Consider the following 27220-nt stretch of genomic DNA (forward strand, 5'->3'; position numbering starts at 1 on the left):
TCGCAGTCACACCTTGACGATTTAGCCAGCGTATGCCGACCTATGAAAAATGTGTCTAAAACGCTGGCACACGTTGTGTGGACGTTAGGAGCACGCTGAAAAACAATGAAGTACGCTGTCATATTCCGTGGTATGTCTAGTACGTCATGAAATTTCAAGCATGCTGAAAATTTTACGACGTACTCGACGTATGGCTCACAAGTTCTGCATACGCTGGCATTAGTTCTCGGCACGCTCCGCGATCGTTGTCAAACGTTGGACACACGTTACTTGTAAGTTACTCATAAGTCGAAACGCGTCGAGGTAATGTTTAGCAAACCATAAACTTAATTTTTAACCGATGAGTAACGTGCTTTGAACCTATGAGTAGCGTGCTTTGAACCTATGTGTAACGTATCTCAAACGCACATTGTCGTATGTAGACGAATTTGATTGACGTCTTCCGGACGACCACAGAACTTACTGAACGTGTTTCTAACTTACATCTACCGTATAATGGCGATTTGGCAGCGTTTAGGGGAATTGGTATATACAAATGGGCTTCACAAGAGGAACCCGTCAGTGTTCCAGACTCCATGTTGAGTAGATGTCAATGTCAGTAGTATCAGTAGTAGTAGTATTAGGTGAGCGTGTCAGTAGTAGCAGTCGTAGTAGTAGTAGTAGTAGTAGTATTGGTAGTAGGTGAGCGTGATGGGGAGGGTGTGGGTGATGATGGATCCTCGTTGCGTCCACGAATAGGAGACTACTTTGCACCATTGTACGACGTTCTTCTCAGCTAATTTTTTTTTTCTCATTCCCACGATGAACTATTTTTTTGTTTCAGCTTTTAGAGTATTCAAAACGACTTGGACGAATGCAGAATGTACTAGTAATGAACAGAGAACGCTTCGATAACTTATAGGTAAGTTATACCAACGACTGATTGGCGTGTTTTAGGTGTCCACAACCTATGCCCAACGATAGTCTAACGTATGCATGGCGTGGCAGCGTATCATCTACGATTACGTGAGGTTTTCTATTCATAGGCTGCAACTTCACTTTTAATAAATGCCTGTCACTCGCCTATTGTTTTTGGACGCTGGTGCTCGGCAATTGAAATCGTTTTCATTGAATGAGCTAAATCGCTTCCACAGCACTGCAGTCACGGCACCAACAGCAGCAGGCTCGGTGCCAGCTTCATGCCAGGTTCAAGCGGATCCCTGTAGAAGGTGTACTGCTTGGTTATCCTTGGACCCACTCTGGCTAGCAGCTCGTCGAACATCGCTGGGGGCATTCGCAGGAAGTTGATGAAGGATGCATGGTCCTCGTTCCGGAGTTCCACCATGAGCTGGTCATATATGCCGTAATGGCGTTTCCTCCCGATCCATGGTCTGACCCAGTTCCTTCTTCTCCTTTCACGTCTTCTTCTCCCGGCTCTCTTGGCACGCAACTGGTGCAGTGTCAACTCGATGAGGTCAAGTTGATGTTGGAGGACAGGTAGGTATTGTCGTCTCAGCCTTGCAGTATCCTCCATCTCTCGGAATGACATGGACATGTACTCACTACGAAGTCTAAAAAAAAAAAGACTGGTTCCTCCTGCGAAGCCCCTTTTTACATACCAATTCCCCTAATCGCTGCCAATACGCCATTATACGGTATCTGTAAGTTAGAAATGCATTCAGTAAGTTCTGTGGTCGTCCTGAAGACGTCAAATACGTATTTGTGCGTAGGACATGCTTTACAAATAATTCCCAAGCACGTTACTCATAGGTTATAAATAAGTCACGGGTACCCTAAACATTACTTTGACGTGTTTCGACGTATGAGGAACTTTCAAGTAATGTGTTGCGAAGTGTGAACAACATTCGTGTCGCGTGCTTACAAAACGTTACTCATGGGTTAGAAATAAGTTTCGGGTACGCTAGACATTACCTCGACTTGTTTCGACTTCTGAGTAACTTACAAGTAACGTGTGTCGACGATCGCATAACGTGCCTCCAACTTATGGCCAGCGTAGCGGAACGTGTGAGTCATACGCCGGCATACGTCGTAAAATTTCAAGCATGCAAAAATTTGAGGACAACCCAAAAGTACAACGTTTAAAGCCAGCGTACCATGACGTATGGCAGTATTTTTCAGCGTGCTCTTAAAAGGGCTGTCACACCTTGACGATTTCGCCAGCGTATGCCGATTTATGAACAATTTGTCTAAAACGCTGGCACACGTCGAATACGTTACTGGTACGTTTTGTGTACGTTCGGTGCACGCTGAAAAACACTACCATAGGTCGTACTAGGCTGGTTTAAAACGTTGTACTTTTTGGTTGTCCAAAAAATTTTGCATGCTTCAAATTTTATGACGTACTCGGCGTTTGGCTCACACGTTCCGCTACGCTGGCCATAAGTTGTTGGCACGTTATGCGATCGTTGACACACGTTAATTGTATGTTTCTCATAAGTCGAAACACGTAGAGGTAACATTCGCGTCCCCGAAACTTATTTCTAACCTATGAGCAACGTTTTGTAAGCACGCTACACAAACGTTGTTCACACTTCGCAACACGCTACTTGAAAGTTCCTCATACGTCGAAACACGTCAAAGTAATGTCTAGGGTACCCGTGACTTATTTATAACCTATGAATAACGTGCTTGGGAATTATTACGCTATGCATACGCTCGACTATCGTTGGGCATAGGTTGTGGACGACTAAAACACGATAAACAATCGTTGGTATAACTTATCTATAAGTTACCGAAGCGTTCTGTGTTCATTACTAGTACATTATGCATTTGTCAAAGTCGTTTTTAATACTTTAAAAAGTCAAACAAAGAAATATTTCATCGTGGGAATGAGGAAAAATAATTACCCGAAAAGAACAACGAACAATGGTACAAAGTGGTCTCCTATTCGTGGACGATAAGAGGATCCATCATGACGCACACCCTCCCCATCACGCTCACATACTACTACTGACATAGACATACTACTACTACCAATGCTACTACTACAAGTACTACTACTATTACTACTGTCACGCACACCAACTTCTGCTAATAGTATTACTACTATTGATACTACTGGCATTGACATCCACTCAACATGGAGTCTGGAACAATGATGGGTTCCTCTTGTGAAGCCCATTTGTATATACTAATTCCTTTTAACGCTGCCAATACGTCATTATACGTTAGATGTAAGTTAGAAACACGTTCAGTAAGTGCTGTGGTCGTCCGGAAGACGTCAATCTAATTCGTCTACATATGACAATGTGCGTTTTAGATACGTTACAAATAGGTTCATAGCATGTTACTCAAAGGTTAGAAGCACGTTATACTTAGGTTCAAAGCATGCTACACATAGGTTGAATGCACGTTACTCATAGGTTCATAGCACGCTAGTCATTGGTTCAAGGCAAGTTACAAATAGGTTCAATGCACGTTACTCATAGGTTTCAAGCACGTTAAACATATGTTCAGAGCACGCTACTCATAGGTTAAAAGGACGTTACCCATTGGTTGAAAATTAGGTTGCGGGTATGTTAAATATTACCTTGACGTGTTTCGACTTATGAGTAACCTATAGGTAACGTGTGTCCGTCGTGTGTAAACGATCGCAGAGCGTGCCAGGAACATATAACAACGCATGCGGAACATGTTAGCCATACGCCGAGTACGTCGTAAAATTTTCAGCATGCTTGAAATTTCACGACATATTGCACGTACCACGTAATATGACAGCGTACTTCATTGTTTTCCTGTTTACTCTTAACGTACACACAACTTACCTATACCGAATTTGACGTGCGCCTAGCGTTTTAGACACATTTTTCATAGGCCGGCACACGCTGGCAAAATCGTCAAGGTGTGACTGCGATGTTGACACTTCAAATTCTCAGGCGGTTATGATTTAAATCGGCGTCCGTCAGGTTCTTAACAGGCTATGCCACGAGTTCACCGGCGATACGTTTAGCGCGCTATGCGTAAGTTAAACTTTCGTTGGGCATAGGTTGTGAACGCCGACAACAGGCTAAGCATTCGTTGGTAAAAGTTATCAATAACACAACGAAACGTTCTGTGCCCGTTACTAATATGTTATGCATACGACCAACACGTTATGAATACGCCCAAAACTTTTTAAAAAAAAACATCAAAATATCAGCGTACGCCAACGTTTTACATACATTTTTATACGTTGCCAATGCTGGTTAAAACGTCAAGGTGTGACAGGGCCCTACCGTATACAGAACGTACCCATAACATATTCGATGTGTGCCAGCGTTTTAGACCAATTTTTCATAAATTGGCATACGCTGGCTAAATCGTCAATGTGTGACAGTGGCTTTACATAGACTCCCATTGGTAATTTTCCACTCCTAATCTTATTTAATTGCCAACAAACAATTAAGTTATATTAACTATCGTGCCATTTTCTGCATTAATCACCATCTCAGTTTCTTCCAAAAGCAAACAATATGTATCAACTTCTTCACTCTCTCCTCTTTTAATGTGCAGGGAAGTATCTACTCTGTTGGACTTTATAGTTTCCTTTTGAGAACGCAGGTCAATCACATAGATTGTATAAAGCTTTTTGAACGCAACCATATCCAAAATGGGCTCTTTATTTCCATTGCGTTCACAAACCTTTTGGTAAGACTTGCAGCCTTCCACATAATCATTTTTATCCCAATCAATTTCCAATCTATCTCACGGGTAAAATGTCCCATCCAGAGAAACTCGAAGTTGTTTCACTTTGGCATTTACAGCCAACGCATTGTTCTTATCAGTCACGGTATCTCCATCTGGTTCCTTAAATATGAGCCACAAGTATCGCGGCTTTCCTTCCAGAACACCCAAATTCCAAGTGTACGTAGGTAGTTTGGTTCAGTTTAAAGTGTTGACATCTCCTTTTCAGGTATGATACATTCTGCGGCTTCTTTGGGTTAAGTCTTCTATTCAACATCTCCTCTGTTTTCAGATTAGGAGTGTATTCACTGATATACAAACACAGTTCATTAATAATTAATTTATTGTTCTCACTGAAAGCATGAACAGCACCAAAAAGCACTCTGTTTTCATTGTTCTTTCTCTGCAGTTGAAATCTAATTTGAAGTCCACACAAAACTTTATCATAATCACAGAATCCAAGTATCCCTTTAAGACGAAATGCCACGGTAAAACTATTCTGTTTTTGATTCATCATTAAACATTGACTTTCTTTGATTATAGCCTGGGTCTGTGTTTGTTCCCGTTGCCATATCAGGGATAAAACCTTCAACAGCCCCCTTACCCATTCTTTCACTAAACGAATATAGGGTAAATTTCATAATTTCTGATGTGGCAGAGACATAATCAACCGCTTTAACTTCTTGTGTTCCAATAAACAAACGGACACTGTCAAACATTTTCCAGAATAAATCATTGACGAGTGTGGTGTTTGTGGTTTAAGCAGCCTTAGAGAATGTAATTTGTTCCATTTGTATTCCAATCTGTTCCTGTTTTGGCATTTATCTTGAAGTACTTCCTTTTTGTTCGAGTTTGAGATGACGATGGTATCATCCAAATCATAGATACTATCAATCGCTTCCATACTTGTCTATGTTTAGTAACAAATATTTTTTTACGTGAAAACTTTCCAAATGCTGACCCCAACATGTGGAAAAGTTTTTTATTTTTTATTTTTATTTTTATTTTTTTTTTTCCTTGCGGGGATAGTTGAGTTTTAACTTTCTTAATTTCTTTGATAGCCTGTAATTTACGAGATTCCTTCTGAACATTTCACACTCTTTATAGCACTCGCAACATTTCCCACTGCAGAAGCGGTCAAACCTATGAGGTCCTTATGTTTAAGAATCGTTGAACCAATGCTAATTAGAGTATCCATTATTCCATCTCCACTTCGACATTGTTCTCCAACACCAGGTTGCCTTTATGTTTGTAGTATCCTCTACCAAGATAAACATCTTTACCCTGGATATTGTTCGAAGAACGGTACGGGTGAAGGTATATACCCTTTCCTTCAGTAATTATTTTATATTTCTTCAGCTCATGCTTCCTCACAGTAGGCATTATATATGTGTATGTGTATATATATATGTATGTATATGTATATGTATATGTATATGTATATGTATATGTATATGTATATGTATATGTATATGTATATGTATATGTATATGTATATGTATATGTATATATATATGTATATGTATATATATATATATATATATATATATATATATATATATATATATATATATATATATATATATATATATATATATATATATATATTTCTTCTTCTTCTTTCGGCTGCTCCCGTTAGGGGTCGCCACAGCGGATCATCCGTATGATCCGCATAGTGATTTGGCTTAGTTTTTACGCCGGATGCCCTTCCTGACGCAACCCTTGTCACCTCTTACGACACAGGGATAATATATATATATATATATATATATATATATATATATATATATATATATATATATATATATATATATATATATATATATATATATAATACTTCAAAATATGTCTCAGTATATTTCTCGAAAGGGAACTTCTCGTAAATGAATTCTGATGGATATAATTTTTCCATTGAAGGAAAGCAGGTGATTACTTTGGTCGGTGATTCTAAAATTTACTCTGTAGATGGTTTTAGCTGACATAGGCAAATGAACAAGATTTTTCGGTTCCATGTTGAATTTATATCCACAGGGGGTTGAGTACGCACTGAAGGAGAATATTACATTTGTTCTTTTCCTGTCGTTGTAAGCCCATCAACCAAATCACAGTAAATCAATATAGAATTTACAGCTGAAGATATTTGGATAGTATCATTGCTGTAATAACGTCTGTTAGTTTCAATCTTTTTTGAGGAGAAACCCAATAATTCTCTGAATGGATTATCGATGATGAAACTAATTTTATAATTATTTTTCAACTGAATGCTTGATTTTGAAGTTTGCTTTTGGATGCCTATGGTTATATTTCTTGGGTCATCCCCTTGTTTCTTCATAAGGTACGCAAGTTCAGAAGATATTTGAGAAATCTCATATGCTCTGGGTGGAATTGTTATCATTTTATACCCGCTTCCCGGATTATAAATGAACTTGTTGTTTTTCTCTGTGATATTGAACAGAGTTTTATAAGTTTCCATTGACAATAGTGAATCTTCGTATTCTTTTGTAAGCTCAAGTTGTAGTGGGTGTGGGAACGAAGCCGTGTGATCACTAGTTATGAAGTTGAAGCTTAAGATTGTGCTTCTCATTGTATATAAGATAAAATATCTTTGTATTGGTCTTTATTAATTATTTTCATTTTCATCAACTGGTCTAAAATGACTGAAGCCTCATTAAATCAATTGTTGTTTCCAGCCTTTTTACTACTTAATAGTAATAGCAATCGATTAACTAGCTGTGCTGGGTCATTTGGAAGAAAGCTAACACCTGAACCTCAACCCAGCTTCCTTAAATAATCAAAAATATGTTTTTCCTTCTCATTCTTCTTTGTTCTCCCAGCAACATAAACCCCATAGCCAAGTGAGTCCAGTAAATCAATGTATACTCCATCCTCCTCATTTTTCAAATTCAACAGTTCATCAAAATAAGTTTAATCATGATGCCCATTTTTTGTTAAAAGAAACCTTAATCTTGGAGTTCATTTAACATTTAATCGAGCAGAGCTTAGAAATGCCAATTTATCATTAAATATCAATACCTTCTGTTTGACAAGATAGAATATTGCTGATTCTTCTGTTGGAATATTTTTTGAATCCACTGAATATTATTTGTTTCGAAGAGCTCTCACAACATAATTGGGAGTTTGATTTGCCTCCTCCAGTTGTTGGAATAATCCCTCATCATCATTGTCCAATTCTCCTATATTTTCCAGTTCTTGCTTCGTCATTTGATGAAAATCTTTTATCACTTGAAGCTTTTTAGGGGTGTATTCTATTGAAAGAGTTGTGGAAACCCCCGTTTCTACCATTTTTTTTTGTTGAGAAGCGGTTTGAAATATTCCTCTTTTCTTTCAAACGCTTCTTCATCCGTTAGTTTTTGCCTCCATTTCTTACAGATGTCTTGTTGTTGAGCTACTTTGGAAACTCATCTTTGATGTTCCTTAAATCTTCTTGCTCATTCTTGTGCATCCATCTATTTATTGGAAAATATCATAAAGCATCTCATCTTCTTTAACAACGAGATATTTATATTTGCCCTATGTGTGCTTTAGAACTGTTCAAATTCTCTTTTACTACATACTGTTGAACAGATATCTCTCCAAGAATTCTGCGTATCTCTCACATTGAGCTTGAAGAACGAAGGTATGGAGGTATTTGCATTATTTCTTATTGAGCGACACGGAAGTTGAAAGTACAACTGTGATATATAAATACAATTACAAGAGGAATGCCTCCCTCTAGTATAGTCATTATCCATTTACCATTTGGTTTTTTTCATTTACATAATCATCGAATATAAAAATGTTCTTATTTGATTTCTCCAAAATCTGTGGTGCAGGTATGTCATCCATGTTATTGCTAAGAATACAAGATACTGAAGGGTTTGATTTATTTTTCTTTTGGGTTTCGGAAAATAGCTGTATGCCATTTTAGATGTTATAATCATTTAGCTTGTTTTGAAGTTTGAACAAACCGATTATGTCTTCTTTTTGAAGACCCGCATTGAAACCTTGTGAGAGCAGTTGATATTCGGGTTGTAAGCTTGACTTCGTGAAAATGATTACATTGTCGTAATCTAATCTAATCTAAAAGTAAGGAGCATATTTAAAAGCAAATACATTTTCCCGCATCCGCTCGGGCCTATCATGAGACATCGAAGCAAATTTGGAATATTTCTACAGTTGCTAAATCGTATCTTGCTTTCCCAGATGGGTGAAAACTCCATTTGTATTTGAATTGAAATATAATATCACCTCCTACTTTAAGCGAAGTAGCTCATCTATTATCAGTTTATCAAAAGGGGACAGGGATGTCTTTGTGCCCGTATGCAAGCATGTCAACACCATTTTTTTATGATCCACCGCTTGGAGTTGAAGGGGGATAAAGACACCTTGTTTACCCATATACCACAGATGTGGTGTAACCCACTTCTCAGCATATCCATTCCATGCCTGAAGGTTTTCCTTTCAAAGAGAGCCTCTTTGTACTGCTCATGGTGAAGATGCTTCTTTACAACACACTTCTTCACCTCCTTAGCCTTCCCGGATGCCCTTCCCACTGGCCTCGAGAATGAAATACATCTTACAGCAAAGCCCCACTTACTCGGCGATGGGGCGGCCAGCACACTCATCCTTCATTTTACCCAGAACCTTCTTGTTTTTGATGCTGTGGGGTGGGTGGTCCTTTAGGTAGTTGCTCGTGTCGTTGAGCTCTGCTTGTGCAGCCATGTCCACATATACATTATTTGTCTGGATCTCAAGGAAGAGAGAGTCCATGTCTGAGTATAACAGCTGGAGGTGGTTGTAGTAGAAATCATACATGAGATGCTTGGACAGGCCAAGGATGCTCATACCCACATAGATAGGTTGATTTAGCACCAGTCTGCTCTTATTCATGTGAAGAGTCATTATCAATTATCTTCTGCTGTGCGAATCTTGGACATGAAATTAGGTGCCGCAGTTTTTCCTCATGAGCAAGGACCAGCTTAATGGCTACACACTTGCATAAGTTTTCCATCGTCTTGCCGAAGACAGAATTGTTCATGAGCTTGTCGAGATATTTTTCGAAGTCGCTGGTGGCCTCATTGTGAATCTCTGTGTTCATCCTAATGTAGGACTCCATCCAGGGGCTATGGTTGAGCCGCAGAGCTCGGTGGACCTTATTTGGCCTCATACGCAGGGAGAGACAGAGCTGAAGGTTGTGTAGTGCAGCACATACTTGGTCTTGTTGAAGATGTTAGGCACCAGCTTTATTACTTCGACCGACGTCCCCCTAGGTTCTTGATGGTATTCTGACATCCCACTCCTTCTGAACTGTCATGTGCTCTGGCGTGAGCAGGAAACTGTTGTGGGTGTTGTGTAGCTGCTAAAGATACTCCAAGTCCACCTTTTGTATGTAGCCCTGTGAGCTTTCAGCTGGGTGATCTGTAATACTCCCAGCAAGCTGCCTGCAGTCCTCTACCCACTCAAAGCTGCCTGTTGGCAGTGACTGGCTCATGGCCCAGCCATATAGGTTGTTGCATCGAGGCATAAGATGTAGCTATTGGGTTTGCTTGAGTCGTACCCATTGGTATGTGGGTTGTTTGCCTTTGTGTGGCGTTTTGAGACCATGGAGATGCCACTGCGCAGACCCTTCTCTATGAAGAGGTGCTGGTCATAGTCCGTGTGAAGTTTGAGCTCCACGCTGTTTTTCTTCAGGAGTATGTCCCAGCTCAAGTCAGGACTCATGTGTAGTGGGCAGGGTCTCATCCATATTGCTGCTGGCAGGTCTTTCTGAACGTCTCAAAGACATCTACCAGAAGGAGAACGTCTGTATGGCGGTAGAGGTCATGGTAGTTTCCCATGTCTTAACCAACAAAAGCGGTCCAAACCTTTTGGGCATGGGTGTAATCCTCTTCACTGATATTCTCATCACTGAGGTTGCTGTAGAAGGCCTCCCGGGGTGGTAGGGGATCTGCAAATTTCTCCCAGGAGTTCATATGCTCTTAGGGGTATCCACCCTTCTGCAGCAGTAGTTGCTGGGTATGCTCGTCAGGCTCATATGCGGCTGTGATGTGAAAGTCCTCAGGTTGGTTGGCTGATGTGAGCTTGTCTAGGGAAGCCAGGAGGAACTGAGCACTGTCAATGAACCAGAATTCAAACGAAGAGCTCTTCGTTTTTTTCACCCTCTTGAGTCCCCTCCTTTGTATCATGCTTGAGAGAGAATGAAATGTCCTTTTTCATATTGTTCGGGATACAGGTGATGGTACCTTTCACCTTGCTGATAACCTGCATTAGAAGATGAGTCATAGCCCCACAGGTTGTGAAAGATGACAGGGGTGATTATTATTTGTTTCTGTTTTATCCTCGGTATTACGTTGCACTTTCTGTGGCCTGCCCCTCAAAACTTTCCGGTAATATGGCAGTGATTGAGGACTGCGTCGCATTTCCCCCTGCAACTATCAGAGGCTTATCTCATTTGTGGAAGTTGGTGTTGGTGTTGTATATCCTACAGTCTTGTGGTGTCATTCTCAGAAGGTTAGAGTTGCTTAGGATATCACTAATGTGTCTCTTCTCCTTCTGAATAGCATTGAGGAAGTGTTCTGCTGCTTATGGACCCTGGTAGATCACTGGAGGCTCTGTTTGACCATCACACCTTCCCATGATGTACACCTTACTATATAGCCACAAGCCTCATGCTGTTTCATCTTCTGTGTGTTGCTTTGGTCAGGGTTGAGCTCTGTCCTTTCATTCTTGGTGGTAGGGGCCTCAAAGTTAGCATAAATGATGAATGGAGCTAGTTGCTGCTTGTGCCAGTTCTGAAAGGTCATGTTTTTCCTCTCCTCTGACATATCTCCCCTCATAGCAGTTTGCCATATGCACCTCCAGCAGTCCTCACAGGAGTACCCATGTAGGCACCTCTCACAGAAGTGTTTGCGCTCATTTGTTTATTCTGATCGTGAAGTAGGTGGTTCAGGTCTTTAACCGTGGTGTAGTGTGATTTACTGTCCTTCTCAATTAGCAGCAGGTTGATTATGGATATGTCTTCATGTTGCATGCTAAGCCTGTGGACAATCACTTCCTTGTCCCAGCCAAGTACATTCAGAGTCCGGTTGTTCTGCCTTTCTACCTGCTTGATCTGTGATAGCGGCATGGGAGTCTCAACCACTGTGTAGTCAAGACCATCTTCTACTGGATAACTTGTAGGCCTGTATGCATGTCCCCCATGGTCCACTGGGAACAGAGCTGACTGGAGGGCCCACCTGAGACAATGGTCATCCTTGTTCTTCACATTGTCCACTGCTTTCTTGTTTCTGAGAGCTGCTGGCAGTGGGATATATGATCTGCCCTTCAGAGGCTGGTAGCAAGCAATGTCCAGCCACAGAAATTCCACTCTGTCAACCTCCCAGCCAGAGCCGTGACTCATCCACTTTTCAAGGGTCTCGAGGATGTATGGGAAAGCCGTGTTAAGTGTACCGTCAATCTCATGGGCCTGTAAAACAGCCTCCTGCTTGTGCCGGAGCATTGCAGACATATACACCCACTCCTTCCCTTCCTTGTCAATCTTTTCCTTCCAGAACAGAACCTTTAAAGCAAGCTGGAATTTAACCCCCTTCAATCTCTTCCACCAGTTTCTGGTGAATCTGGGGGCACACACCTTCCAGGAAGGATTTCGGGTTGGCCTCCAGTCGGTGAAACTTTGGAACATCCATCTGCCACCTTCGCAGAAAATGTCCAATGGCCCAGGGGGTATTTTCGACTGTGAGGTCACCTTTTTTGTTCCTTGTGTTTGGACAGCTTGAGAATGTCTTTTTGGAAGTTATCCACTGCCTGGGTTTTCTGGGAAGGTATGGGATAAAACTTTCCCAGAATGGCCTTCCACTTTCACTCCTTCCTTTTTCGTGGTGGAGCAGAAGGTTAGTATTTCATTGAAAGCAGTGGTTTAAGAACATGCAGTTCCACTGCTTCCGGGATGGGCTCATCCAAAATGTTCTGTACAACACCCTGGAGAGGCTCCGGTATCTGCTTTTCTGCAAGTGATTGTTCAATGCGTTTGAATGAGAGGCCATCTGATTTGAACAGGCCAAGAAGTTCCTTCTGGTATTTCCTGGCTGTTCTGATTTTTGGAGGAGGATTGGGATCGAACTACTCAAGTATGGCCTTCTGCTTTCTCTCCTTCCTTTTTTGAGATGGGGCAGGAGGTTGATATTTCTTTGAAAGCAGTGGTTTAAGCAGGTGTTTTTCACTGTTTCCGGAATGGGCTCATCCGAAATGCTCTGTAAAGCACCTTGGGGAGGCTCCTGTATCTGCATTTCTGCAAGCACTAGTTTGATGTACTCACCCATAGTAACCTTGTTTCATGGGTATACTAAGGAAAATGTCAATGTCTAAATATGAAATCTTGGTGGTATTACGTAAGTAATTTACTGCAAGAGGTCCATGTCATGGAAAAAGAAAATTGCGTAGTAGATACTGCAATGGATCGCAATAGTTCTCCATCGTTTTAATGGATTGCAATAAGAAGACATCCGATTATCCTACTCGAGATTTGTCTTACTAGTACGTGGCCGTAAAAAAAAATTAATAATAATAAAAAATAAATAAACCACACAGGCCGTTTCTTCGCTCTCACGTGCCCGTACGTGCGTGACCCGGAAGTTCAATATTATTCGCAGTTCCGATTATTCACAATTTATTTTTAATACCCAATTATTCAATTAGCGCCAACGTATTTTACCTTTTCGCAATGTCGTGGCAAGGAAAAACAAAAAGAGAAGAGAAGAGAGAGAAAAAATTTACTTCCTGGTTCGGAGCATACCAGCACTCTGATGTTCCCGAAATTTATACACCGTCTAATATGAAAACGATCATAACTTGTGCCATTGTGTTTATCTATAAATGTGCATAAGAAATCGAGAAATTATTAGAATACACGAAGTCATCACTCTCCGGAAGCCCGTACGTTGTAACCTGTAATGGGGAACGTGGCTGAGCTTCCCTTCACCATCGGCCACGCCCACGCAACAACGTGTCTTCCCATTGGTTTGGTAAATAAATGGCCATAACTTGGGAAGCACTTGTCCGATTAATATCAAACCTTGAAGAGGCACATCCTCAGGTCCCCAGCAATATACATGGCAAGTTTCAATTAGATCGGACCAGTGGTTGTCGAGAAACAGCGGTCACACACACACACACACACACACACACACACACACACACACACACACACACACACACACACACACACACACACACACACACACACACACACACACACACACACACACACACACACACACACACACACACACACACACACACACACTGCTGGAATTATAGATAGATGAGGATGCTGTGAGCCTACATTCATGTATGATAGCTTCAAAAGTTTGTATGATGAAATGGATGAAATTTTGAGTGCCACTGCCAATATGTCTGATAGTGAAATGGAAGAAATGTTGAACACCACTCCAGATATGTCTGATAGTGAAATGGAAGAAATGTTGAACACCACTCCAGATATGTCTGATAGTGAAAATCCAGATATGTCTGATAGTGAAAACAATTAAAACTTGTCGGCCTTCTCAAGAAGAAGCAGGTTAATCTGGGGAATGCTATCATCCTGCTTGCTAAGCCAGATGTATTTGTCTGCATTCCGTGCAGTATTCCCACGGCGCCCTCTCCACGACCCACATTGAATCCTCCATGGCGACCCACTGTGCATCCCATCTGGAGTGGGGACACCTGTTTTGGATCCTCACAATTTCAGTGTCTACTGCCTGTAAGGCACGAAGAAGGTTCCTTTTATTATTCTTGCATTCCATAATCCCTTGGCGTACTTCGTAGACAACCCAGTTGTTGAGCTTTTGACACACCGTCGGCTTTGATATAGTATCTATGTATCACCTCTTTATAAAAGGAAGGGGATGGGTCTCAGAGCCAGAACCCCTTTTGGTATAAAAAGGTACATATGGTGCATGTTCAACTGTGCAAGATACTACTTTTATGCTTTGCTTTTTGCAACGCTACAAGATTGGAAGCTGTAGTAACAGCGACTTGCATCTTTTTTGCTGCGTACTAGCCCTTCGTTTTTGATAAAGTTGACACCCTGAGCCTCGAGCAGCTCCTCTCATATACGTTGGGGTGTCCATACTCGGGCGTGCTCCCTCTCCTGGTTCTCGAGAACAAGGATCATGCTAGGCCCGATACATGTCTCACTAGTTTTCTTCTCCCTGATCCTGTATACCCCAAGGGGCAGGTCTCGCCACTTCGTTGGCTGTTGCGCTTCGCTCAAGGCACTTCTCGGGTGGTTAAAGTCTTCGCTGTTTGGCCATTGAAGGTTTTCGCTTGCTGCTCTGCTGAGCTCTTCCATTGCTGCTGCGATATGCTCTTCCTTGGTAGCCATGTAAAATTGGTATACGAAGGAAAATACCAATGTCTTAATGTAAATCTCAGTGGTTCAAGTCAAACCTCGATGACATCAAGACACCTATATTCACCTTTGAAAGTATGGGTCTAGGAGCATTCTCAGAGCCATGGAGCCCTCCAAGCACCAGCTGGCCCAGAACTCCTATTACCTAAACTACTCCTATGTGCAAGGAATCTGAGAGGAGCTTGAGTATTACCTGTGGTAAAGTGATTCTTGTCCTGCTTTCAGGTGAATTCGCACATTACGTTCCCCCAAGCCCATTCCTCTGTGGACTGCAATTAGAGTGGAGGGTGGTGGGCTCTTGACAAAGGAGTCAAAAGTGAAGGCCTGCTGGGCCGGTTACTTTGAGTGGCTGTACCAGCTGTTCCACCAGCTGTTCCACCAGCTGTTGAATTGGTGTCAGGTGTTACAATCCCCATTGTCCATCCTCCAATCAACTGTGATCTGCCTTATTTTGTAGAAACACAGGCTATGGTGAACCAGCTGTAATAGGGAAAAGCTCCTGGGATCTGTGGCATCCGTGCTAAACTTCTCAAGGTGGGTGGAAATGCTGTACTCATGTCATTGCATGCTGTTCTTTGCTCTGCCTGGAACACAAGCATCATCCAAACTGACTGGAAGAGGAGCCTTCTTGTCCCTCTCTGGAAAGGGAAGAGTGATCGCCAGAACTGCAACAACTACCAAGAAGTGATGGTGCTCTCAGTGCCGGGCAAGGTCTTTGCTCGGATAATTCTTGATGGGGTTCGCCATGCTGATCCTGCTCACCAGATTCTCTCAGCGAGGGAGCTTCGTGAGTGGAATAGGTGAATGGGCCTACCACGTGCCTCATGGTTGCAGCAGGTTGATCAGCATCTCAAGGAGATGGGAATGGGCCAGGCATCTGCCCGGGGGATGGCCAGATGGAGGCCCCTGGAGTACTGGTGGAAAGTGGATGCAAGGCCTGACGCACTGCTGGTGGAAAGGCCATGACGCGCTGTTCCGGCGAATGCTCCCATACCTGACCTGACCACTCAACAGTGCACTTGTGCCTTGCCAGGTCAGCTTTCCTGTGGAAACACCTGATGTCTTCAGTCATTGCACCTGGTCTTGTCTGGGCAATCCTGGACAGTCTGCTAAACCTGAGCTGAGGTGTTACACCAATACCTACCTCCACCAATACCTAAACTTAGTCTCGGAGAAGCTCACCTCAAGGCGGAAGACTTTCACCACTTTTGTGTATACCAACATGGCTTTCTCTGCCCCTCATCATGTAGTCCTAACAGGGCTGCATCATCTGCAAATTGGCATTCAGAAACTCTTTTCTCTTGTCCATTTGTGGAAGATCGTCTGAAAAGTTTCTGTCAAAATTGTATCCTAGAAAGGTTCCGCCTACCTCTACATGAGCTACTTCTGAGGACACCGCTCGATCACTAAACGGGCATAAAAGTTAAATAACCCTGGGGTCTTGGTGTGTCCCTGCTTCAAGCCATTGCCTCCACTGATCTCCTCAGAAAATTTTCCAATTATGCGTATTTTTTTTACACTTTCTGTCCTAAAAAACAGAACATGCAGAATTCATGATGGAATTGTTGAACGACTGTTCCTGAGTTCATTTCAAGTGCCTTTTTGGCATAAGGATGTTATGTGCAGAACACCTGATTGCAATTTTTCCATGTAACGTAATACTGCCTCATTCAATAATTGATGAACATGTGCAACCCTTACTATCAGGGTACCCGTCTCCGATGAGTTCGGACATGTTTCACCTCAAATAAGTAATTTTTCAGATGTGTTTGGTCGAAATGGGAATTCAACATCAAGTGATGATGTGGACCGTCACACGTAGTACATGTTTATTTTTCTAGACAATGGCAGAAGTAGAAGTATAACTATCATTGGTGAATCAAAATATGTGTCGTGCATAGCATGAGATTTGCGAAATCCAAATAGACAATAGTTGCCATGGAAACATCAATTTGGTAATTTGGAAAATTTGACCGATCAAGTGTTTTACATGATTGAATGGAGTGCGTAACAAATTTGGTTGATGTATTTTCTAATTGTGACCTAATAGGTGTTTTACACATTTTGGATGGCATTGACCCTGACCTTTGACTAATTTTCACCAGATTTTACACACGTATACTACACATGCATACAAATATACTGTGCACGTTTCAATCTGATATCTTGAAAAAATCCTGAAGTTTGGCAATAATGAAATCACAAAAAAATTCTATTTGATTAAAATGGGGTGAAATTGTTGTCATGGACACCATTTTCTCTTTGCCACATGGGACTTGTTTCTATGCCATGTGGGATGCTTCGCTATGCTTAGGGGTCTTATGGGTCTTATAGGGTCTTAAGGGTATTGGAGTCTTGAGTCTTAAAGGGCCTTCGGGGTCATAAGGTCTTCGGGGTCTTAAAAGTCCTCGGAAGTCATTGGGTATCAAGGAGTGTAAAGGCATAGAGGGGTCTGGAACTCATATGCATGCAAGGACACCTGGACACATACACCACTCCTTTTATAGGATAGAAAAGGTATCCTGGGATTTTTAGGGTCCCAAGCCCAACATATATTTTCAAAAATAAATGTTTTTAAAAACATTTTTTCTAAAAAAAAAAGAAAAATAATTATTCATATGGGAAATTAATCAAATTTTAGTCTTAAAATATTGCAAAGGGTTTCAATTTGATACGTACATAATGTTATTGCAATAAAACGATTTGAACATTTTTTTCTAAAGAAGATTTCCTTCGGAGGGGTGGGGGGGGGGTTCTGAAAGACTCCAGGTTATCCACATATTACTGCAGGATGAAGGTTACCCATTAATGGTTAACACGTTACGTTCGTTCTTCGTGCCCATATGTGTCCTTTATGACGTCCTTTTTTGAATCATTTTCATGATTGATAATTGATTCCTTTTTGAATGCTTGATTCTCAAAATTGAATGATTTTCAATTTTGTCTGAATGCCAGGCAGGCAGACAGAGCAAAAAAAAAAAAATGATCTCACCCCTCTCTGTGCATGTTCAATCGGGACGAATTCAGAGCCAAAGAACTGCTAAACTACAGGTTCGTTTTCCGATTCATGTTCCGATTGGTGTTCAAAATAAAACATTCAATTGAAATTAAGTTGTTACTCGATCATAAACTGGCGGTTGTATACAGAAAGAGCTTTTCACTTCACATGTGTGGTTAAAAAAAACAACAACCACAACGTAACCATACCTGTCATTCTCTGCCGAATTCAGTCACCCCACCCCTGACAGAGGGAGCAAAGCAAAAAAGTTCAAGGGGGTGATCCCCTCGGGGTGTTATGGTCTACACTCCACAGAGTTACCTCATCCCTTGTCTTGTTACCCTTGCTGCGACTGCTCATTTTTTCACCATAGCTGAGACTGCTCATGCAGAATGTTTTAATTATAATTATGATGTCATAGGGCACCTGGTGTGGCAGCCATGTTGGAAAAACGGAAACATTTTGGACCTCTGTATCTCTGAAACCACACCAAAGAAAAAATTGAAACTTGGCACATGGAAAGTACTCCTCATGGGGAATAAGTATTTTTTATGATGTCATCGTGCCTACGTTATGACATCATAATTGCATATGGTAGAACGCCACATCTGATCAGTATGAAAATTTTTTGTGGGTCATCTTGGGATAAAATGGTCCACAGAAAAAAAATTGATGACGTCACTGGTCATGTGGTTTGGCAGCCATATTTTTTTTTTTTTTTTTTAAACCTTCAAAAATTTTCTCTGAAGTTGCGAAACAGATCGAGGTGAAACTTTACACATATGACCACCTATCCATGAGGAACAAACGGTTCACAGATATGACATCATAGGTCACATGGTTTGGCAGCCATATTTGATTTAACCTAAAATCCATAAAAAAAATCTTCTCCAGAACGGCTGGACAGATCAAGGGGAAACTTCACAAAAATGCTCCCCAAGCCTTGGGTGCACAAGTTTGTGAAGGAATAATTGACACGTCACATGGTTAAGCAACCATATTGGATTGCAGAAGATTATAAAATAATATTTTCTCTGGAACCACTTAATCAATCAACATGAAACATCACATTTATGATCTGGAAGTGATAGGTTATACGTTTTAAATTCAACTTGATCGGACACATGGTCTGGCAGACAGAATTATTCAGTATTTTTGATCTGGGTTCATTTTGTTTTTTTGATTTATTTTATATTATTTTCAATAAGACTCACTTGGCTGTGCCTGGATGGGATTGAAGGTGGAGGAGTACCAGCTGAAATGTGAATCTGCACAGGAGGAACTCCCATGGAGTGCGTTTTCAGTTTTCTTTGTGGTTTTGGTGTGTTTTGTGGAGTGAAGTATTTTACGGTTGCCGGAGTGCAAATCCTTCCACCAACTTCCTAGGAAAGGTTAACCACTGCAGGAGGACATCCACAGACACAGTTGGGCACCAGATATGGAAGGCCGTTGGCTCACAAGGAGCTCTTCCACCCTTTGACAAGTTTTGTTTTTAGTTCTGCTGGGTGTCCACATCCATACACCCTCCTCACCAAGAAGCCTGGTGGGGGAGACTGTTTAGTCACCAACAACCCAACCATGAAACAGGTTAGTACAGGTTTACATGGTACCTGCAGCAAGTCACAGATCTAATGTGGTCTGGCCTGACAAAAAAGTAAAAAATACATATCGCACGGTCTCAAAAAGCTATGGAAGGATCGGATGAAAATTGGTGGACAGGTTGCGTGTGTGATATGGAACAACTGATTCGATTTTTATGAAGACCTGGATCCGGATATGAGGATTTAAAAAATATTTTTTAAGTGATTCATCACCACTGAGAGGTGGGGTTAAAAACAATATGAAGCATGATATTTCAAAACGTTGTGGATGGATTATGACAAAACAAGATGAATAAGTTGGGGAAATGGCAAAAACAAGCCGATTACGTTTTGATTAAGGTCTGGATGCAGATCCGGTCGATAAGTGGAATACAACACATAAACTGCTCAGCCAGGCAGAGATATGCACTCTTTACCAAAAACCGCATTGAGTGCCATTCTAGTTTGTGGAATATAACAATTGCTTTCTTTTTGAGAAACATGTGTTCTGTGCATTGTAACGAATATTTCAACAGCTCGGGCACTATTACACCACAGTTATAATGAGCCAGGAAAACGTTATCTTTCCTTCACAAATGATTGTGGAGCGAAAGTAAGAAGTGGGAATTCCTTCAGCATTTTTGAGCGCTGGCAATTTAATCAGTGGTGTACTGTTCTATAGCGATAGGATTTACTACATATAAACCACCTTTACAGCCTTTGGATGCAAGGAAAGCCATCTCATGTTGTTATGCAAACCCAGCATGTCAAACATCATTATTAACGGTTGCATTTCGAAGAATCCACCTGAAATTTATTTTCTTGATTGCCAAAAATTGGTGGAGGTGTGTGTGTGTGTGTGTGTGTGTGTGTGTGTGTGTGTGTGTGTGTGTGTGTGTGTGTGTGTGTGTGTGTGTGTGTGTGTGTGTGTGTGTGTGTGTGTGTGTGTGTGTGTGTCGTTGGTTGTTAACTCCACACGCGGATTTCAAAAAGTAGAACGGAGCCATCCCACATCTCAAGTATTATCCACCTTGACGTGTGTGTGTGTGTGTGTGTGTGTGTGTGTGTGTGTGTGTGTGTGTGTGTGTGTGTGTGTGTGTGTGTGTGTGTGTGTGTGTATGTATATACATACATACAGAGACATATATCTAATATGTAAAGCTCTTTCTAACCACTGACTCACTGATATTAAAGATCGGTACCTTCCTGGTGACGAAGAAAGCTGAAATTTTGCATGCCGATGGACATTAAAACCGATACATCAGGAAAAATCACAGCATCATTGGAAAGCATCGAGAAATGAAAATATAAATTAATCAAATATATATATTTTTCAGGTGAGCATTTGAGTGAGGTGAGCAGTGCAAAGCATTCAACTAATACAAACCATATATCCGCGAGACAATGGAGAAGCACAGTAATTTTGCTTGCCGATGGACATCAAAGCCGATACACCAGAAAAAAACACTGAATCTTCGGAAAGCATCCGTAAATGAAAATAAGTAAATGAAAAATCAAATGCGGGTGAGCAACCTGAGACAATGGGGAAGCACGGTTCATATGCTGACACAATGTGTAAGCATACCCTGCTAATATAATATATAAAGCTCTTTCTACCACTGACTGACTCACTCACTGACCAACTCACTGACATATTAAAGATCAGTACCTTCTGGGTGACGTAGAAAGCTTAAATTTTGCGTGCCGAAGGACATAGAAGCCGGTACGCCGGGAAAAAATCACAGAATCATCGGACAACATCTGTAAATGAAAATGTGAATAAACCAATGTCACCTGCAGGGTGACCCGTATCTTGCCAAAAGGTGACAACGTGTGACTTCTTTAAGGTCACACTGAGGTGAACAGAGCTGCTATCCACCAGGAGCGACTCCTTGAGGAATATCTGCCTACGAGAGATTCCGATGAGAATCGTTCTACAGAGTAACCATGAAAAATATGCTTTTGCCTCATAAAGGCACCAAATGACGTCATAATGTCTCAAGCTTGACATATCTAGAAAGCACTCATCGAGGTGTTCAATTTGAGGTACTACACGATATGGTTCCTAAAACTTGAAAATTTGACCTCAGGCGCTAACCATGAAGGTCAAGGCCAATTGCCACCAAAAATTAATCAGCTGAGCGCCAGACCATGAACTATATTCCCATGAAGTTTGAAGACGATCCGATCAAAATTACTCAAAAAATAAGGGTTTCGTCGACTCCCCTGATTTGCGCCAAAGTGACCTTGACCCTTGACCTTGACCTTCAAAATTTTGTGCACTGAAAGGGACCTCTATAGGCCTCTGATATGCGAAGTTACAAAAATTTCCGATGATAACTGCTCTGCAGAATTTTTTATACGTGATTACAAACAAACAAACAAACAAACAAAAAAAAAAAACAACAAAAAAAAAAAACATACCAGCTGACTAACATATCTTGCAAAAACTTCGTTTTGGCAAGATAAAAAAAACATACAAGTTGACTAACATATCTTGCAAAAACTTCATTTTGGCAAGATAATCAATGGAAAAGAATAAACAAAAAATTGGCTGGTAAAGCCTACTGATTGCTTCACTGATGGACAGGTGGGCATGAATCGACTGATAAAGTTTGCACAACATGTCGTTCAAACGGTCCAGAATTGCAGTTTGGAACTATTTCAGGAAGGTTAAAGAACACAGTCTGAAAGTTGCATGCTTAGTTTGTTCAACAGACATTGTTCATCATGGTACTATTGTTGCAAATCAGGAAGCCGTGAGCACTCAACATGCAGGTCCAATAGAACAGTTATATCGGTAAGTATGTGTTTTTAGTTAGGGTCCCCGTCCCATGTCTAATGGGTAATTGAATGTACATGCTCTGCGAAGTTACTTTGATAGTCAGGGTTTTCTTTTATTTTTACACCACCAACAATAACTACAACAATTCACCTTCACCTCACTCTGGCCGACGCCATGGTGGGCGGAGTTCAATGAGGAGCCTCGTGGCGGCCCTCGACCAATCAGCGTGCTACGGGTGAGGTAGCCGCTGATCAGCAAATCAGATCCCGTGACGGTGAGAGAGGTGGTCCGCGTGATGTCACCACGCCCCTGGGCCAATCGACTGACTTGCCGCTCGTTTTGGCCAGTGACAGGGCGACGAGCGATTCTGCGCGCCAAAACCGTCCAGTGAGGGATTGCGGGGAGGGTGGAGGCGTCCCCCATTCCCCCCTGGACAGGGTGAATAATGGTGCGGGGCGATCGGACGTGAACAAGAGAGCTCTCGAGATCCCTCCTCCACCAGAACCGCAAGGGTTGCGCACCGTGTCTCTATCGGTGAACAAGAGAGCTTGAAGATCCTCCTCGTCAAGAACCGCAATGGTTGCGAGCGGTGTCTCTGTCAGTGAACAGAAGAGCTTGACAGATCCTTCCTCCACCAGAACCGCAAGGGTTGCGCACAGTGTCTTTGTCGGTGAACAGGAGAGCTTGAAGATCCTCCTCGTCAACAACTGCCCGTCGGTGTTGCGCCATGTCTCTGTCGGTGAACAAGGAGATCGCGTTCGCCTGACGCAAGTGGTTGTCGCGTTTGCCTCGCACGTGAAGGGTCCGAGTTCTGCCACCCCATCAGCTCGAAGACCACACGAGGTGGGCAGGTCTGAGGCAGGCTCTGGTCTTCAGCTCGCCTTTCCCTCAGAGCTGGAGGCCTCAATAAAGGCTGTGGCTACCGGTTCTTGTGTGTGTGTGTGTGTGTGTGTGTGTGTGTGTGTGTGTGTGTGTGTGTGTGTGTGTGTGTGTGTGTGTGTGTGTGTGTGTGTGTGTGTGTGTGTGTGTGTGTGTGTGTGTTTGTGGTGCCAGTCTATCAAGTAAAACTGCATAAGTGCTTGTACATAAATTGCTTCCTTCTATATTCGGTTAAGTCTGCCTTCTTGCGTGCCCCCCTGCCCCATTATAAATAAATACATTTGTTAAATGTATTTGTTCGTTGCTGTGTTTCCTCCATTGGCTGAGCATGATGCGTGTTGGTGAATTATAAAGGCTGTTGCCGCTGTAAATGTACATTCGGACCGACAGAACTTCGGCAACCGTCCACTCGGGTTGCGCACGGGTTGGGCCCGCTAACGGCTCGACTCGTACGAGGGCCGTCGAGGGTGTGAATACTCGGTAACTCGCCACGTGGATTTCTAGGTATTTTTGAAGATTGGCAAATAACCCTGTACCACGTGGTGTAATTATTGACGATTCACTGTCCGGTCAGGGACCCGTACTTGTCAGAGTTTTCCGAAAGGTACGATTTAGATTCCGGGTGTTCGGTGGAGTCGACTCTGCAGCTCCATCTAGCGGTCATGCTTGCAGCCAATACCCGGCCCGCAACAATATGACCATTATGCTAATATATTTGAAACCCAAACACCAGAGAGAGTACGCATTGGTGACTGTTGAGAATTCGGATTCAAAGAAACCAAAGACTGCAACAGCAACAAGTTCGCTTTCGCAATCGATGATCGAAAACAATTTTGCCCCCGTACTCTGCCTTCCCATCACGTGACATTGCAGTCCATTCTCCTCCCCTCACATTGCATTCCATTCCCCTACACTCACACTGCCTTCACTTCCCCTCCCATCCTGCTGCCTTCCCTTCCCCTCCACTCATGCTACCATCCCTACCTCCTATGCTGCCTTCACTTCCCCTCACACACTGCCTTCCCTCCCCCCAAATGCTGCCTTCTCTTCACCCCCTCACGCTGCCTTCCCCACCTCTCATGCTGCCTCCCCCTCACATTGCCTTCCCTCCCCTCCCTTCACACTGCCTTCCCTTTCCATCCCCTCACAATGCCTTCCATTCCCCTCCCCATGCTCCCTTCCCTTCTCCTCATGCTGCCTTCACTTCCCCCCACACACGGCCTTCCCCCCCCCCACACACACACTGCCTGCATTTCGCCCACACACTGCCTTCCCTTCCTCCACACACTGCCTTCTCTTCACCTCCCCTCCTGCTGCCTTCCCTCCCCTCCTCTCATGCTGCCTTCCCTTCCCCCACCCCACCCCTCCCCACTCCTCCTCCCTCCTCTCTCTTTCCCCATCCCCTCTCCCTCCTCATTCTCTTCTGCCCCCTCTCTATTCCTCCCACCCCTCTCCCCCCCCCTCGCTTCATCGTCCCGTCAGCGAAGCGACTGGTGATATTTGCTAGTCTATAATAATAAATGTCAGTGTGTCTCCTCACTAACTCAAAATCATGAAACCTGTCTCACAGGCATCCGCAGTTCGAGTGGCATACCTCAAGGGAAGCTCATGCTTTAATCTCTTTAAAAATGGTACATGCTGTTTGAAAGTGATGGGTGGTTTTACTATCCTGTTTGAACATGCTGTTTTAACGTACTCCATTTTCTTCAATCTTGTACTAATGCCAGCACACAGGACCACCCCCCCCTCCCCCGCTTCCCCTCAAGTAACCCTAGAAAATGCAAGTTAAACCCCTCATGCTCCCTTGAAGTCCCACCACCAAACTCGAGTCCAGAAGATCACCTTCCCCTCCCCACTTCCCCCTCGTTGCTCACAAATCCTCTTTGCTCCCACTCCCTCCTCACACCCCCTACCTCCCAGAGTGTATAGCGACGTGTGGTGAAACATTGCTCTCCCCACCCCCTTCATCACTCTCCCCTCCCATTTCTTTGCTCCCCCTTTCCTCGCACCACTCATCGCACCACCTCCTTTACCTCCTCTTTCTCGTTCCTCTCCCTTCCTCTTTCTCGCCTCCCTCCCTTGCTCTCTCTTTCCCTCCCCTCCCTCCTCTCCCCCTCCATTCTCTCTCTCTCTCTCTCTCTCTCTCTCTCTCTCTCTCTCTCTCTCTCTCTCTCTCTCTCTCTCTCTCTCTCTCTCTCTCTCTCTCTCTCTCTCTCTCTCTCTCTCTCTCTCTCTCTCTCTCTCTCTCTCTCTCTCTCTCTCTCTCTCTCTCTCTCTCTCTCTCTCTCTCTCTCTCTCTCTCTCTCTCTCTCTCTCTCTCTCTCTCTCTCTCTCTCTCTCTCTCTCTCTCTCTCTCTCTCTCTCTCTCTCTCTCTCTCTCTCTCTCTCTCTCTCTCTCTCTCTCTCTCTCTCTCTCTCTCTCTCTCCCCCCCTCCCCCTCCCCTGCTCGGGATTTATTTGCTCGTCTATCTATACTAATTAATAAATGTGTATGTGTTTTGTTCATCCAGCATAACATATTCTCTCTGCTAACTCCCCTTCCACCATCCCTCCACCCCATCTTTCTTTGTCCCATCCTTGCTCTTCCCCCCTCCCAATACAGTGCAGCACCCTCCTCCCACACCTTTCTCATTCTCCTCTCTCTCACTCTCACTCTCTCCCTCTCTCTGTCTTTGGACATATCCGGACGGTGATTATGTCCAGGCGGTGTTTGTCTCCGGACGTGTCTGGATGGAGTTAGTCTCAGGACGTGTCCGAGCAGTGTTTTTCTCTGGATAGCTTGGCGCCGGACACGTCCAGGCAATGTTTGTCTCCAAACGTGTCCAGGCGGTGTTTATGCCCGCACAGGAGTTTGTCTCTGGATGTGTCCGAGTGGTGTTTGTCTCCAGACAGCTTGACTCCAGATTGGTTTGGGCGGTGCTTGTATCTGAGCACTATTTATCGTTTGACCAGTAGAAAAAGGATTCCAGGCATTATTTTATTTACATCTTCACTGTTATTCGATGCAGAAGCATTTTGATGAGACAGTATGAATCGTAATTAACGCTCCACCACACGTCTGCCTTCCATTCCTCTCACCTCTCACAACCTTCCCTTCCCCCACCCCTCACTTCCTCTCCCTCACTCTCCCAACCCCCTCCTCACTCACCCTCCCTCCCCCCCCCATCAGTATTCCCGCAAGCGAAGCGACGGGTGGTATTTGCTCGTATATAATAAATGTCAGTGTGTCTGTGTGTATGTCTCCTCCATAACTCCAAAACCATGAAACCTATTGGCCTGAAACTTTGCAAGCATTCTAAGGGAGCTCCAAGGGAGTGCATAAATTAAAACTGGGTGTTTGGGTAAATTTCAACACCCCCTTTTGAAAATAATTAATGACCTTATTTAATTATCCTTTATCAAGGCTTTATCATTTGTCAGCCCACACTCTCTTGCTGTGGTCTTAATTCACCATTTTGGGGGGCCTGCTCAACAATGCCTTCACTTGGAACAGGTTGCAATGGTTTCTTCCAGATAAAGTGCTCAAAAATTAGTTTTTTTTTCACTTTCCTCACTCATATCATCGAATGCCTCATCTTTATACCTAAGAATCGCTGTAGACATCACAATGCTTATAAATGCCCGTTGACGTCAATGTTCATGACTTTATTTCATTTCCGCACATGCAATAAGCTCGAGAATCTCTTAACCTGAGCCAAATTTCAAAATTTAAACTGTGGAATTGATGTTAGCAGCAGTTCCGGCTGTTTTTAAAAAAAGTGTTCGTTTGTCCAATTCTGACATTGTTTGACCCTCCAATGTCTCCATTTGTCCAAAATACTCTATTCCAGCCATGGAATTGAAAGCAATGAGCAGTGAACTGGAATCGATGCCGATTCTGAGTAACTCCTACTTCAGAGAAATTGGCG

Source organism: Eptatretus burgeri, chromosome 5, assembly GCF_056783735.1.
Source record: "Eptatretus burgeri isolate ZD-2024b chromosome 5, Ebu_testis_v1, whole genome shotgun sequence".
Taxonomy (NCBI): domain Eukaryota; kingdom Metazoa; phylum Chordata; class Myxini; order Myxiniformes; family Myxinidae; genus Eptatretus; species Eptatretus burgeri.